Source organism: Panonychus citri, unplaced genomic scaffold, assembly GCF_014898815.1.
Source record: "Panonychus citri isolate SS breed McGregor unplaced genomic scaffold, ASM1489881v1 Contig00140, whole genome shotgun sequence".
NCBI classification, from domain to species: domain Eukaryota; kingdom Metazoa; phylum Arthropoda; class Arachnida; order Trombidiformes; family Tetranychidae; genus Panonychus; species Panonychus citri.
The window spans coordinates 1990881-2004089 of NW_026515545.1; the positions used below are offsets into that span (position 1 = coordinate 1990881).

Consider the following 13209-nt stretch of genomic DNA (forward strand, 5'->3'; position numbering starts at 1 on the left):
TGTCTCATCATCATCTCCTAGTGAACCATATACGTCTGATGAATCAGACAATTTCGATCAATTTGATTCTGCTGGAATTAATCCGGACAAATCAATCTATTCAGAGGTGCTTTTTTCTACTCTCTTATCACAAGTGGGCTTAAATTTGACAGCGTGTGATATTATTGTGAATCTTGTTAATTGTTTCAACTCTAGATTCTCTAAGGATCCAATTCTTTTCCCAAGTATACGATATTTTTGGGAATCAAAAGCCCATGAAATCAATGTGAAAGTGTTTATCTTGTGCCAATTTAACCATGCACATGGCCCATTTTCAGGAGAACCCAAATTTTTTCCACCTTATGAATGTGAAACAACTCTTCAACCCGCTAAGTTACAGAATGGAAACTACTTTCTACATATTCCTCTAAGACATCAGCTGGAAAATATTCTTCCTATTCTTAATTATTCATGTTGGTTTGACAACGAATCGATTCCTGATATTTCAAATTCAATTCAAGCAAAAAAAGTAAAAGAATCAGTAGATCGAGAATCTGGTACAATGCGTCTAACATTGACGATTCATGCTGATGAAATATCCGTTGGTAAAAGTTCAACAGAAAAAATTTTTCCGGTTTTCATTTCAATCAATGAGTTGAAAAAAGAATATCGCAGAAAGTTTTTCTTCTTGGTTGGTTTATTTATTGGAAAACAAAAACCACACGTCGAGTGTTTCTTAGGACCAATTTGCGAAGAATTGAAAGATCTATCAATTAATCCTGTTGATTGGACAACTGAACTATCAGAAAATTTTTCAGCTACTTTTCATTTGATTGCTCTCATAGCTGATGCTCCGATGAGAGCATATCTGAGGAATGTTAAACAGTTCAATCACACATTTGGATGTGACTGGTGTCGTCTTGAAGCATCAACTTTCAATGGTGCAAGAATGTTTCCATATCGTAGTCAAGAGCAATTAGAAAGATTGAAAAGAAGACAAGGTGATTTTTTAGAGTTTCAACGTTTTTACAAAGAAAACACTTCGGTGAATCTTGATTTCAACAATAGATTCCAAGGATTCAATGGTGTTACTCCGTTATTGATGTTGGCAGATTTTGACATGGTACTTGGAACAGCTGTTGAACCAATGCACAGCATAAGTTTGGGTGTTTTTCGAAATTTAATCATGAAAGGATTTCTCCAATCACAGGAAAATATTTTTGAAAATAGAATCGATCGAAATATTTTCAAACGAGAATTCAGCCAGAGATTGATTTCTATTTCCGTGCCAACCGAGTTCACAAGAACACCAAGAAGCCTGGACGTAATCAAATATTGGAAAAGCAATGAGATCGATTCCTTATTATGTTATTTTTTCTATCTAACTGCGAAGGGACTATTGAAGCCATGAATTATTCATCACGTTTAACACTTTCAAGACTCTATTATCTTTCTCATGTTTCAACTGAATCTTCTTCGAAAGTCATGGAAATAAGTAACATGGTTGAAGAGTTTCAGAAAGGTTGTCTTGAAATTTATGGCGAAGGTTTCATGTCATACAACTGCCACATTCTTTCACATTTGGCTGATTCGGTTTTTCATCTTGGACCAAACTCGAATGTAACTTCATATCCTCTTGAAGACTATATGGGACAACTGAAGTTGAAAGTTCATCGTTATTCCAATATCGGATCATCGCTTGTTCGCTTTTTTATGGCAGATTTTAAATACAGAGAGTACAAAATAAAAATGCTAAATAAATGGAATCTCACTTTCAAGGAGAGAAAATATTTCAAAATTCAAGATGATAAATCTAAAACTACGACAGTTCCAGATAAAAAACCTCAAGGTTCAAGAGAAAATGACCATCGATCGGTTCTAAACTTAATGATGGAAAAAAATAGATGTTGGAATCGATCTTCATTGCAAAATCTGAATTACTTGCGGTCTATTAAGTTGAATGGGAAAAGATATTCAACATCAGCTTATTGTGCTCAAAGAAAACGTGATGACTCTCAAATCAAAGATATTGATGGAAAATTCTACAATATTAAATACATTGTTGAATATAATTCGAAAGTATTTTTTTTCTGTCATGAATATTCAACTAAAATCGTTCAGATAAAATTCACTGGATGCAATGGATTCTTTTCTTTTCCTCTTGAAAACATTCACGAAATAATCAAGAAAATGGAAACACTTTCCATGGTGGAAACTGACAAAATTCATTCGAAAGTAATTCATGTCGAAAGCTCTTCCTTTCACTTTAAATATACCAAAGATCATCTTGTTGAACAATTTCTACTTAATAAGTAGACTCACTGGGTTTCTGGAATGGATCAATCAAGTTCAGTAAACTTCGCGCGTAATCCGTTTGAAATCAATTTCGAAAACGCTATTTCGCCCATTCTGTTGAATGGACAATTCAAGCTCATTTAGCTTCGCGCCTAATCTATTTGAAATGAATTTCGTTCGAAAACGCTATTTGGCCCATTCTCTGTCTCTGTGTGTTTTGTTTTGTTCATGTCAATTTTTTGAATCAACTTTTTCTTCGCCCAAGTGCCTTTTCTTTTAATTGTGAAATTTCATCATTTTAATCAACTAACTGTGGAACAATTCATTTCGTGAAAGTCAAAATCAAAGGTAAGTCATTAAGTGAAATCTTATAACAAATTCATTGATTCTAATTCACATCCTTTCTTGGCGTTTTAGAAAATGGGAAACATTATTGTCGCATTATTGTCTGAATGTTATCGCCATGAAAACAAACAAACAAGTGATTCAAATGTGAAAATAAATCGTTCAGATGATCTCGTGATGGATTATGAATTGGAATTTCCGAAAATGGAAACGGATTCATTGTCCGAAAATATGGATTATGATGATGAAATAGAATCAATGGATTTTCTTTTCACAGATATTGGCATTTACTGATAACTCTTTTCAAAAAAAGCCACTTTCCAGACCGTAAATTTCTGAGAATCATTTTTATATTCAAATGTTCATAACTGTTACAATTTCTAACAAATTCTATCACTTTGCCTATTTATTCACTGCCATTTTTATGATCTCAATTGAAATTCTATATTTCCATCAATGTAATCAATCAAAAAAATTTCAGTAAACAAAAACTTGAAAGATTCAGCTAAAAAAAGCTTCTGATTTTCTTTCAACTTGAATCAAGATTTAAAACGCGCTTTGATTTCGTAAAGACTTTCAGTCAAAAGTGAAATTGATAAAAAACATATCCGAAACGGATTCTGATTCGGCTATCGGATACTATCTTTTTGGATTCATTTTATAATTTAGCTATTTGAATCTGATTATTTTTCTAAATTTCAATCAAATCTTTTTTTTTGAAAGATTCGTCTAATTTGAATCAATTTTGATTCAAAATGAAGTCAAAAAATTTTTGATTCAAAACTGTATCAAAATTTGAATCAATTCTGAATCAAAACCTCTCCAAATTTGATCAAAAAATTTTGTATGTTGATTGGGATGTCCTCTCGGTGTAAATTGGTAATTCCCTGAGGAGATTATGGATTTAGATAGGGAGTGAAACAAAAAAGTCCAATAGAAATGAAAGGATTTCTTTTAAAAATAAAGGCAGAAATTAGGTGTGGTCAGAGGGATTATCATGATCTTTATAATGATTCAGGTTTATTTGACTTTTTCTCTGATTCTTTGAAATGAAACCTGTCAGTTATTAATATCATTTCTGCCATGTTGTTGTTATATTTTTTTCCTCTTTTTTAGTTCTGATTCAACAATTCAACTTTTACCATTAAACTTGATTGTTTGAAATTGGTTGACAATGTTAATTAGACTATTCAATTAAAATGAATTGCGATTTTTTTTCCTCTTTCTCATGATTTTATATCATCATGATTAACTTGAAATGTTTTCAATTACATTATATGAATGAGTATAAGGTTTTATATAAAAAGTTTCATGTTGATATGTTGATACTTTTCATGAGATTGGACAGATTGATTTTTTTTTCTTTCCTAAAGTTTCAATGTTGTTTAAAAAGTTTCACTTCAATTCATGGTGATGAAGGAATAAAATTCATTAATTTAACCAAGTAAAAGATGGCACATGAGGAAAATGTTGACGATAACTTTTGATGATACGATTATCATGATAATCCAGGATTAGGAAGCTACGAAAATAAATAAATTTGATCAGCAATTAAATATTGAACTTTGGTTTATTCATAAAAATGTAAATATAAAGTAAACCTTTTGAATTTAATGTCTTTCGGGATGAGGCATTTGGAATCGCTGGAAATTGTCAACATTAAAGTTTATTGTTTGTTTACCAATAAAGGAAAATAATGATTTAAGGTTAGAAAAATTCAAATCTAAGGTAATAAGATGATAAGAAAAGATAACAATCAAATTTAATGTTACACCAGCATTCTAATTGCCATGTTAATCAACTGAGAATCGTTATGGAGGACGTTCATTCAAAATATTGAGCTAATCATGAAAGTTGTTACGATTTTAATAATATATTCCATCATAACAATTTACCTAATTAAATGAGGAGTTAAGTTTGTGTTTTTCTTTTTTTTGTACTATTTTTTATATGATTAAATGATGGAAAGAAAGTTAAGTTAAAAAAAAACTACTCTAAAGGGTGAGAAGTAAATTATGTTATAAAAGTAATGGAATTGATGATGAACCCAATGAATATCGATATCGATTGATAAATATTGGAAAATGTATGAGAAAGAAAAGGATTGAGTGTGTTAAGGAGGTGGAATGATAATAATGAAAAGCAATTGAAAGGTATGATGGTCATCATCATGTCGATGGTCAAGATTAAAGAGTATGAAAGAAAATGAGAAAAGTCAACAAGTTACTCAGAGAATTAGCTGTTTGTGTTTCCACTTAGATAATAATAAGAACCAGTGGTCAGTTTTATCTGTGTATTCACATGATGTACTTGGAATTTTGCGAATGTGAATTGTGTGTGAGAGAGATAGAGAAATCAGATAAGTTCAGAATGGAAAAGAATAAAGTTTCAACTAAGAATCAGGTGAAAGTCTGTAGTCTAAAGTCGACAAAAGGTAATTTGATAACAAGAGGAAATAAAAAAGAATTGAAATCGATGATAAAGAAAAGAACAGGATTTCCCCTGTTCCACCAACAAGGAGGGAAATTGAAAAAAGAACGAATAATAAAAGAGATGAAATAAACTGAAACCTTCAGAATTCATGATAACTTATTATTATTAATGATTTCATGAGAGAAGAAGGTAGAATCCTAATGCTGCTCTGGATTCTCCCTGGTTTTAAATGGTGACTTTTTGAATCTTCACTTGTTTCATAATTTAATCATCTATTGATATTTAATATATAAAATTCATCTGAACCTTACGATATCGAATACATAATAACAGTTATTCAACATAATATTAATATCACAATATTGTTTTTTTTTCTGTGGAAAAAAATTTCAAAAAATTGAATAGAAATTGAACATTTCGAAAAATTGATTCTTCTATTATGAAAGTGTATCAGGTTTCTACCATTATTAATAGTTAATCAAAGCTCTAATTGTAATCAGTTATCTCGAATCAAGATAAATCCTCATAGATGAGAAAAGTTTCATTTCTTGTCAATTAATTTCGTTTTTTTGCTCATTTAAATTACGCGCTTTTCTTTTTTATTTCGCAATCTTTCAATAGCTAAATGCTTTTCCTTTAGAATTAAGTTCATTTTCTCGAAGAGAATTAATTTTTCTTCTCCAATCCAATAGATTACAAAAGAATTTGAAAAAATCTCTTAACAACTGAGATCGATTTCTTAAAAGAGATACACAAACTGATTCGATCAACAAGTGAGGAAAGAAAATGATTGAAAAGTTGTAAATGACCATTGTCCATCTATTGTGATAGAAAAACATTTTCATCTATTAATTCAATTAAACACTCCAATAGAAATTAACAATGAAAAGAGTTAATCAATTGATGGGATAAAAAAAAACTTTTCATCTGATTGAACTTTTGTTAAGATTAAAACTAAATTAACAATGAGAGAAAGTTAATTTGATTGAACAAAATGAAAGATCAATAAGTTAATAGATACGAAATAATAAATTGTTCATATCCATGTTTCCATCAATATAACTGATGAGTAAGATTATATTCTGATTTCAATAGAAGAAAAAAAGTTTCCCCTCTAAACATAATATGATATGGAAAAGATATTGATGAAAAAAAATTCGAGATCAGATAAAATCATTGACATTTACAAGAAAGAGTATTGATAGATGATTGGTTTCTCTTTTGGTTTATCAAGACAAGATTTTTTGGAAATTAACAGAATTCAGGGGAAGATTGAATTTAGATCAGTTAAACGAACCGAGAATTGAACTTTACCAGAATACTTTTGATATCTTTGAGAACAATAATTCAGAATTTTATTATCATCATGCTGCTCATACTGAAAGGAAAATGTAGATTCTTATATACCTTGTTGCATGTTACCTTCCAGTTACCATGTTTGCTGAAGGGAAAATGAATCTCACAAAGAATGATAATGATAAAGTTCTGGAATAAAAAAAAAGTCATCCAAACATCTCAATCTATCTTGTTAATGGTAAGAAAAGAAAGTGAAAGTCGAAATAAGTTGATTATTTTCATGATAACTGAAAATAACAAGCATCACCTTCACGATCACTATCACAGTAGATAAAATGATCTTGTTTCTTGTAGATTAAATGAAAAGGGTTTCAATGAAATGAGGAAGATGATGATGAGCGTCATCATCATGGCGACCAAATTAGGTAATCAAAAACAACGAGAGAAAACAATTGATGAGATTCCCTTTGAGATTTAAGATGAAATTTGATGTCAGTGTTTTCGCAAAGGTGATTAGTTTCCCTTAAGCGATAATATTCAAGTTAATCTTTTTTCTACTCAAATTCTAAGATTAGAAAAAGAAAATAATTGATCTCAATTGGGGTGAGTAGAGATAAGTTGACTTTGTTTCCCCCTCTCTCACTCTTTCTCTCTCTATCTCTATCTCACTCACTATCATGAAAACCATTCTCATCATCATTTACTTTGATACAGATAAAAATGATTAAGATTTTTTCTGATTTTCTATGAGGAGGTTTCATATTCATGAAGATCATCAAGTTTCACTATTTATTAAGATGGTTTGAATTTAATGAGAACCAAACAAATGACAAGAAATTCACATTGAATATCAATTAATATAATGAAAGGCAATCAGTTGTTAATTGGAATTGACTGAATTCTGATTTAGTTGTCATGGTAAATCATGAATCTTAAGATACAAAATAATATCCAAGAGTAAACATTTAACGTGATACGAATTGTTAACGTTTATCTAATAGATTCATTAACGATTATAATTCAGGATAATATTTTAATTATATTTATCATGTTAAAGGATAATTCAATGATAAGATTTTGTTTTCCTTTTATATTTTCACAAGTTGGTCAAAAGAGAGTAACTATTTGACCTGAAAGGTTTTCATGAGATCTATCATGATAATAATAATAATAATAATAGTTTTCCAATATAAACCATCATGTATTACATGATAGAATTGTTCATTTCAGAGTAACAATAATCAACCAATGAAACTGAGATAGAAACATGAGAGTAACATAATCTCATGGATTTGATGACGAAAAGAATATGGAATGGAAAAGAAAAAGGGAAAAAAATTGTTCTCAATGAGAATTAAAGTGAAACCTCTTTTGTTTGGATTCCCTTTCGAATTGCATTAAAGGTTTAAAGATCGAAAGATCATAATGATAACTCTGTTAATCGAGAAACTTATTACCATTAGAACTTGAAAAATATTGGATAGTAAGAGAAAATAGGATTCTGAAAGATAAATACCTCTAGTGTATTATAATAACCCGATCTATCATCAATATATCATCAATAAAATTCTTATCCCACTCCACTTGAACATTCTCATTATCGTTTTCATCTTCATCTTCTTCATTTTTCCACCATATCTCATTTTCCATTAATGAAGTTTCCATATATATACGCATTTATGATATAATACTTTTCCTATTGGATATTCATCATCTTCTTCAAGTGCTATTCAAATGATATTATCTATATCACTATACGATAATATTATTGTCAGTATTTGTCAATATCACTTCCCATAAGTACCTTAGTCATCTGGTAACATGAAAATACAAAATTGTCTGTAAGATTATCCCAATGCAATCAGATCATGACTACAAACCCTAAGATTAGTTTCAATAGATTAGTTAGAATTGTCTATTTGGATTCATCTATGAATCTATCTGTATTTACCTCATCAATGTTTAATTAGCATTCTCTTTGTCAGAAATATTGTATTCAGCCTGTTGTTGTCATAAACAACAGGAAACATTAAGGTCCATCTTCTTGTTTAATTGTCTTTGCAAATACTATGACAGTTATTCATTAGCTGACCAACACAAATTAATGTAAATACATTGAAAATTGGAAACATAATCAACCTAATTGGATACACTGGTTGATTCTGACAGTTGAACAATCAAAATATACACAAGGGGTATTCCAAAATTTCACCAGTTTACTGGATATTTTGTTTTCTCTTTCACTCATTTAATGATAATAAAATCAACTAGTCAAAATGTTTTATGTTAATATCAATTGAAATAACTAGAAAGTAAAAAATCCTCCATTGATTATACTTTTTTTGTATTTGATTGTAAATCATTTTTGACACAATTCAAAGTTTTACAATTACTATAAATTTTATTAAAATGAATTGATTGTAATTTGATTGATTGATTGAACATTGTGTTTACATCGTTATTGTTATCAAGTGATTCAAGTCTCTCTCGACAATAATTAAACCATGAGAATCATTTTAATCTAATTATCTAATAAAAGAGTGATGAAAATTAATATTGATCCGTTGTTATTATTAGTTACACATAAAGTTATTTGTTCAAACTCGAAAAAAAAAGGTAAAGTCCAACAATAAGGTAACTCGAAACTAACCTAGAAGAAAAAAGTTTGTGATGATAAAATAAGAAGATGAAGAGTCGAAAATGAGTAAAGTGTTGACATGGAAAAGGTTGAGGAGATGAGGTGTATTTATTGTCATGGAGATGGAATCTGTTTATTCAGGAATTTCAATATTCTTATTATATATAAATAAATAAATAAATAAATAAATAAATTTCTCTTTCAGGGGAGAATGAGAGAGAAAATGAAAATACTATCGAGGAACAGCTTTTAGTACAAAAGGGTATGGAAAAACTGAGAATTGTAAGAATTGAAAGAGAGAGAGAGGAAAAGATAACCTCTAATCTCTGGAGTGAAAAGTGAATGAACAAAATGGTAGAACTTTTTTTTTATTTGTATTTACGAGCGAATCATCCTATCATCAAAATCAGAACATTTCATAATCGAAATGATATATAAACCATGTAAAAGGCTTAACAGAAAAAAACTACGATCTTGGCATAGAAAATCAAATAAACTCTCAATTTCTGAACATTCTGAGATTACAAAGCAATCATTGAACTCGATTATAGTATAATATTTATATAAAGCTAATACTGAACTTTTGAATTAATATATATTATTATTATATCCAATTGGAAGTTTCAAATTCATGTCCAAATGGATATTTGGACATTGTAATGATGATATGGTTAATGATAGTGTCTCAAGGTCTTTGTGAGGATAAAAAACTATCATTGAGAATCAACTGAGTTAAAGTTACATGAAGAGACTTGGAAAAGGGAAAGAAAAAAACTCCAACCATGAATTGACATTGTTCAGGATGATTGTTTGATTGAGATTAATTCATTCTAATGCTTTTGTTTATCATCATCATCATGATTTCTGTTCATCTCAAACACAAATAGACAAAAGCTACAGGGTGAGAGAAAGAGAAGAAAACAAAAATTACTAATCTAATGTAACCATAATTCAATTGATAATCATGAATTGAGGTTGTTCCAAGTTCACTTGAATCGAGGATAAAGAAATGGAGATTGAGATGAAGATGAGAGTTTATCCTAATCTAACGACTGTTGATCCCTTACCTTTGTTTTGGGTTGTAAATTATCTTATCATTTAATCTGAAAGGTGATTAGCTAATTGTGATTAGATTTTTTACTTATTCTTCTTCTTCGTCTTTTTCTCTTATTCTTTTCCTCTGTATTGAATCAACTGGTTCACCCTTTATAACAATAGACAAAAAATGTTCAGTGTTTTCCCATGAAATTGATCATACACATGAAACTCATCATTGAGATGTAGTTAATGTTATATAACATTTGTAGATGTTTACAAATGTTCAAAGTTTATCTCTCCATAGGAATTGAGCTTTTTTCTTTCTTTGCTAAGATACAATTCAACTCGAATCATGAAATATCTTCATCATGACTCTCGGAACAATTTTCCTTATAAAACATTGAGAGATATTTTTTTCTCCTTCTTCACTTTATTTACCTTATTATCCATTGAATCAATCACAATACAATTACAATTGATTTAATTACAAATCTCTCTCTCTCTCTCTCTCTCTCTCTCTCTCTCTCTCTCTCTCTCTCTCTCTCTCTCTCTCTCTGGTATAATACAATTAGTTCACCTTTTTAACAATCAATTTGTAATCAATTAGCTCAAAGATTACACATCACATGTAAATCAAATCTAATTAAATCTAATGGTAATTAAAATGAAATCACTAACAATTATCAGTTAGATAGTTTTTCCAAAATCAAAGTGATTTTTGGTGTTTCTCATCAATTATCAGTAATTAACTAAATCGTCACTCTTATTGATCATATAATTAAAATATACTAATAATGATTATTGCATTGGGATTTCATTCATTTACTTTGATCAATTTTTTTTTTCATCTTCTCCATATCAAAGATTATCAATTACAATTAACTATTCAATTCTGTTGATCCATTTTGAGTGATATCATAAATACATTTATTATCATAATAATAATACATGTAACATGAACATCGTACATACATAAATGTTATTTATTAATGATAATGATGAAATTGTTTCATTTATTATAGTTGATTGATTTTCACGTCTCAATGAATTATGATAATATTAAACATCTCATTTATTAGTTTATTTAATGACAGTATAATTATACTAAATCAATGGATTGTAATCAGAATAGTTTCCATGTTAATAAGTTAATTGTTATCAACATGACAGTTAAAAGTTAAACATCATATCTCTCAATATTATTTTGATTGTTCATCCAACTTATTAATAAATTGTTCTGATTTTCCTTGTCAAATTAGATTGTATTAACAAATGATAATAAAATCACAAATTAATTTAGTCTATTCAATTTCACCAAATTAAAAGTCGTGTAAATTTGTTCAATGATTAGTTATTAATAATATTCAACAGTTAATTGTTATCGATTGAACTTCACTAATTGTTCAGCTAAATTGTCATGATAAACATTTCCAAATTTTCAAGTTACCAACTGATTTTCAAGTTGATTTATACTTGAAGTTGATGGTCAATCGGATTGACCTCTTGACGGCTCTCAAGTGTCCACTCTGTATTTATCTCTGTTTATCTTGTGTATATACACCAAGGTAAAAATTACATTTGATTGGATCTCTCTCTCTCTCTCTCTCTATTTTTTTACAAGTTAAATTGACAATTGTGATCAGTAGCTAGTAAACTACCACTTAATTAGATTGTTGATTAAACTTGTAAACTGAATTAACCTTTAATTGTCTAACTGACAATGTCCAGGATGTCAGCATGAAACGTTTGACATAAAGTGACGATTTCCTCAATAACAATTACGATTCCCAAACATATCTTAACTTTTGTATCGTCTATTTTTTTTCCTCTTGGAGTTTTCAAGTTTTTCCATAGAACCGGAAGTAATTAACAAATTATCGATTTAAATGATCTAATAATTGGAATTTTTCAATTCTCTCCTTTTTTGGTTTTTTCCTTGAAACCGGAACAATAGTTTTCCACTTACCGTTATCATGTTGATGAAAGATGAACATGATCATAATAATAATAAGGGTGCGCAACAGATAAACTGATAATTCTGTACATGAGCAATTCTGCCGATCATTATGAGAAAGAAAGAAAAAACTCTGATGATATTATCTTATCATCTTAAATGATATTACACTTATAATATTTATTAGTTATCATCTACCAGCGCAGAGAATTTATTTATATTATGATAATATTAAGTTACGATCATCAAGTTGACTTTTATCTCTTACAATTTTCTCCTTCTTTCCCTGTAGGTGACCAATTGAACAAGTTTCAACATGTTAACCTAACGATATTCATGAATGGATTCTGACCGATACAAGTAATAGACAGAAATTAAGAGCATCGGAAATGAAGATGAATAGAAACATAAAGAAAAGATCCATTAATATATCTTCATCTTTCTATTTTCCTGTCTACTTTTCTGTCTATTTTCATTCTTCTTTCTCCTAATTCTGATCAACATTATCATTTATACATTTTCCTTCAGTAACCAATGTAATTGTTGTAAATCAAACGATTACTTCAATTCAATTAGTAACAATACTTAATAATTCACTTGAATGTTATAATCTTTTTTTTTCTTACTTTTCTATTACTTAAAAAGATTTGATCATCATCATCATCATTAGTGAAACTATTGGAACTTATCAATAATTTCAAATTGAATGGTTAAAATTGAGATATTCATCCAGAATAATGGTCAACATCCAGATAGATGACCATTAACATGGTCCAGTTCAAATATATAATCCAAGTTATTTACTAAACTTTCAGTTCCCTCATAGTATTTATATTATCACCTTTTTGTATTTTCATCAATAACCTTACTTATTATTATTATTATCGTTCTCATAACCAGCATCGTCTAAATTGTTATCAATTTAATCATAGACTTTTCCTTTCATAATCATAATCATCATTATCATTAAATTACACAAATAATGAAAGTTAGAAATTAATTTCTCAATTTCTTATATCATCTTTCATGATTATCCAAATAATTGAAATAATATCATGATGAGAATGACAGAAACTATTAACTTGTTCATGTCAAAGATTCATGATTATAAAGGGGGAAAAAATGAATCCGATTAACTTAATATAATACCATGAATATCAGAATCTATTAACATTTTCATCAAGATTGAAAAACGATCACAGAATTGATTAGATTTCTGGGGAAAAAAAAG

General features: G+C 28.9%; 1 protein-coding gene across 1 annotated transcript in view; it reads right to left on the bottom strand.

Moving 5' to 3' along the window:
- Positions 1–13209, bottom strand: part of LOC128394935 (tachykinin-like peptides receptor 99D) — a 62040-nt gene that overhangs the window by 48124 nt on the left and 707 nt on the right. The window lies entirely within an intron of this gene.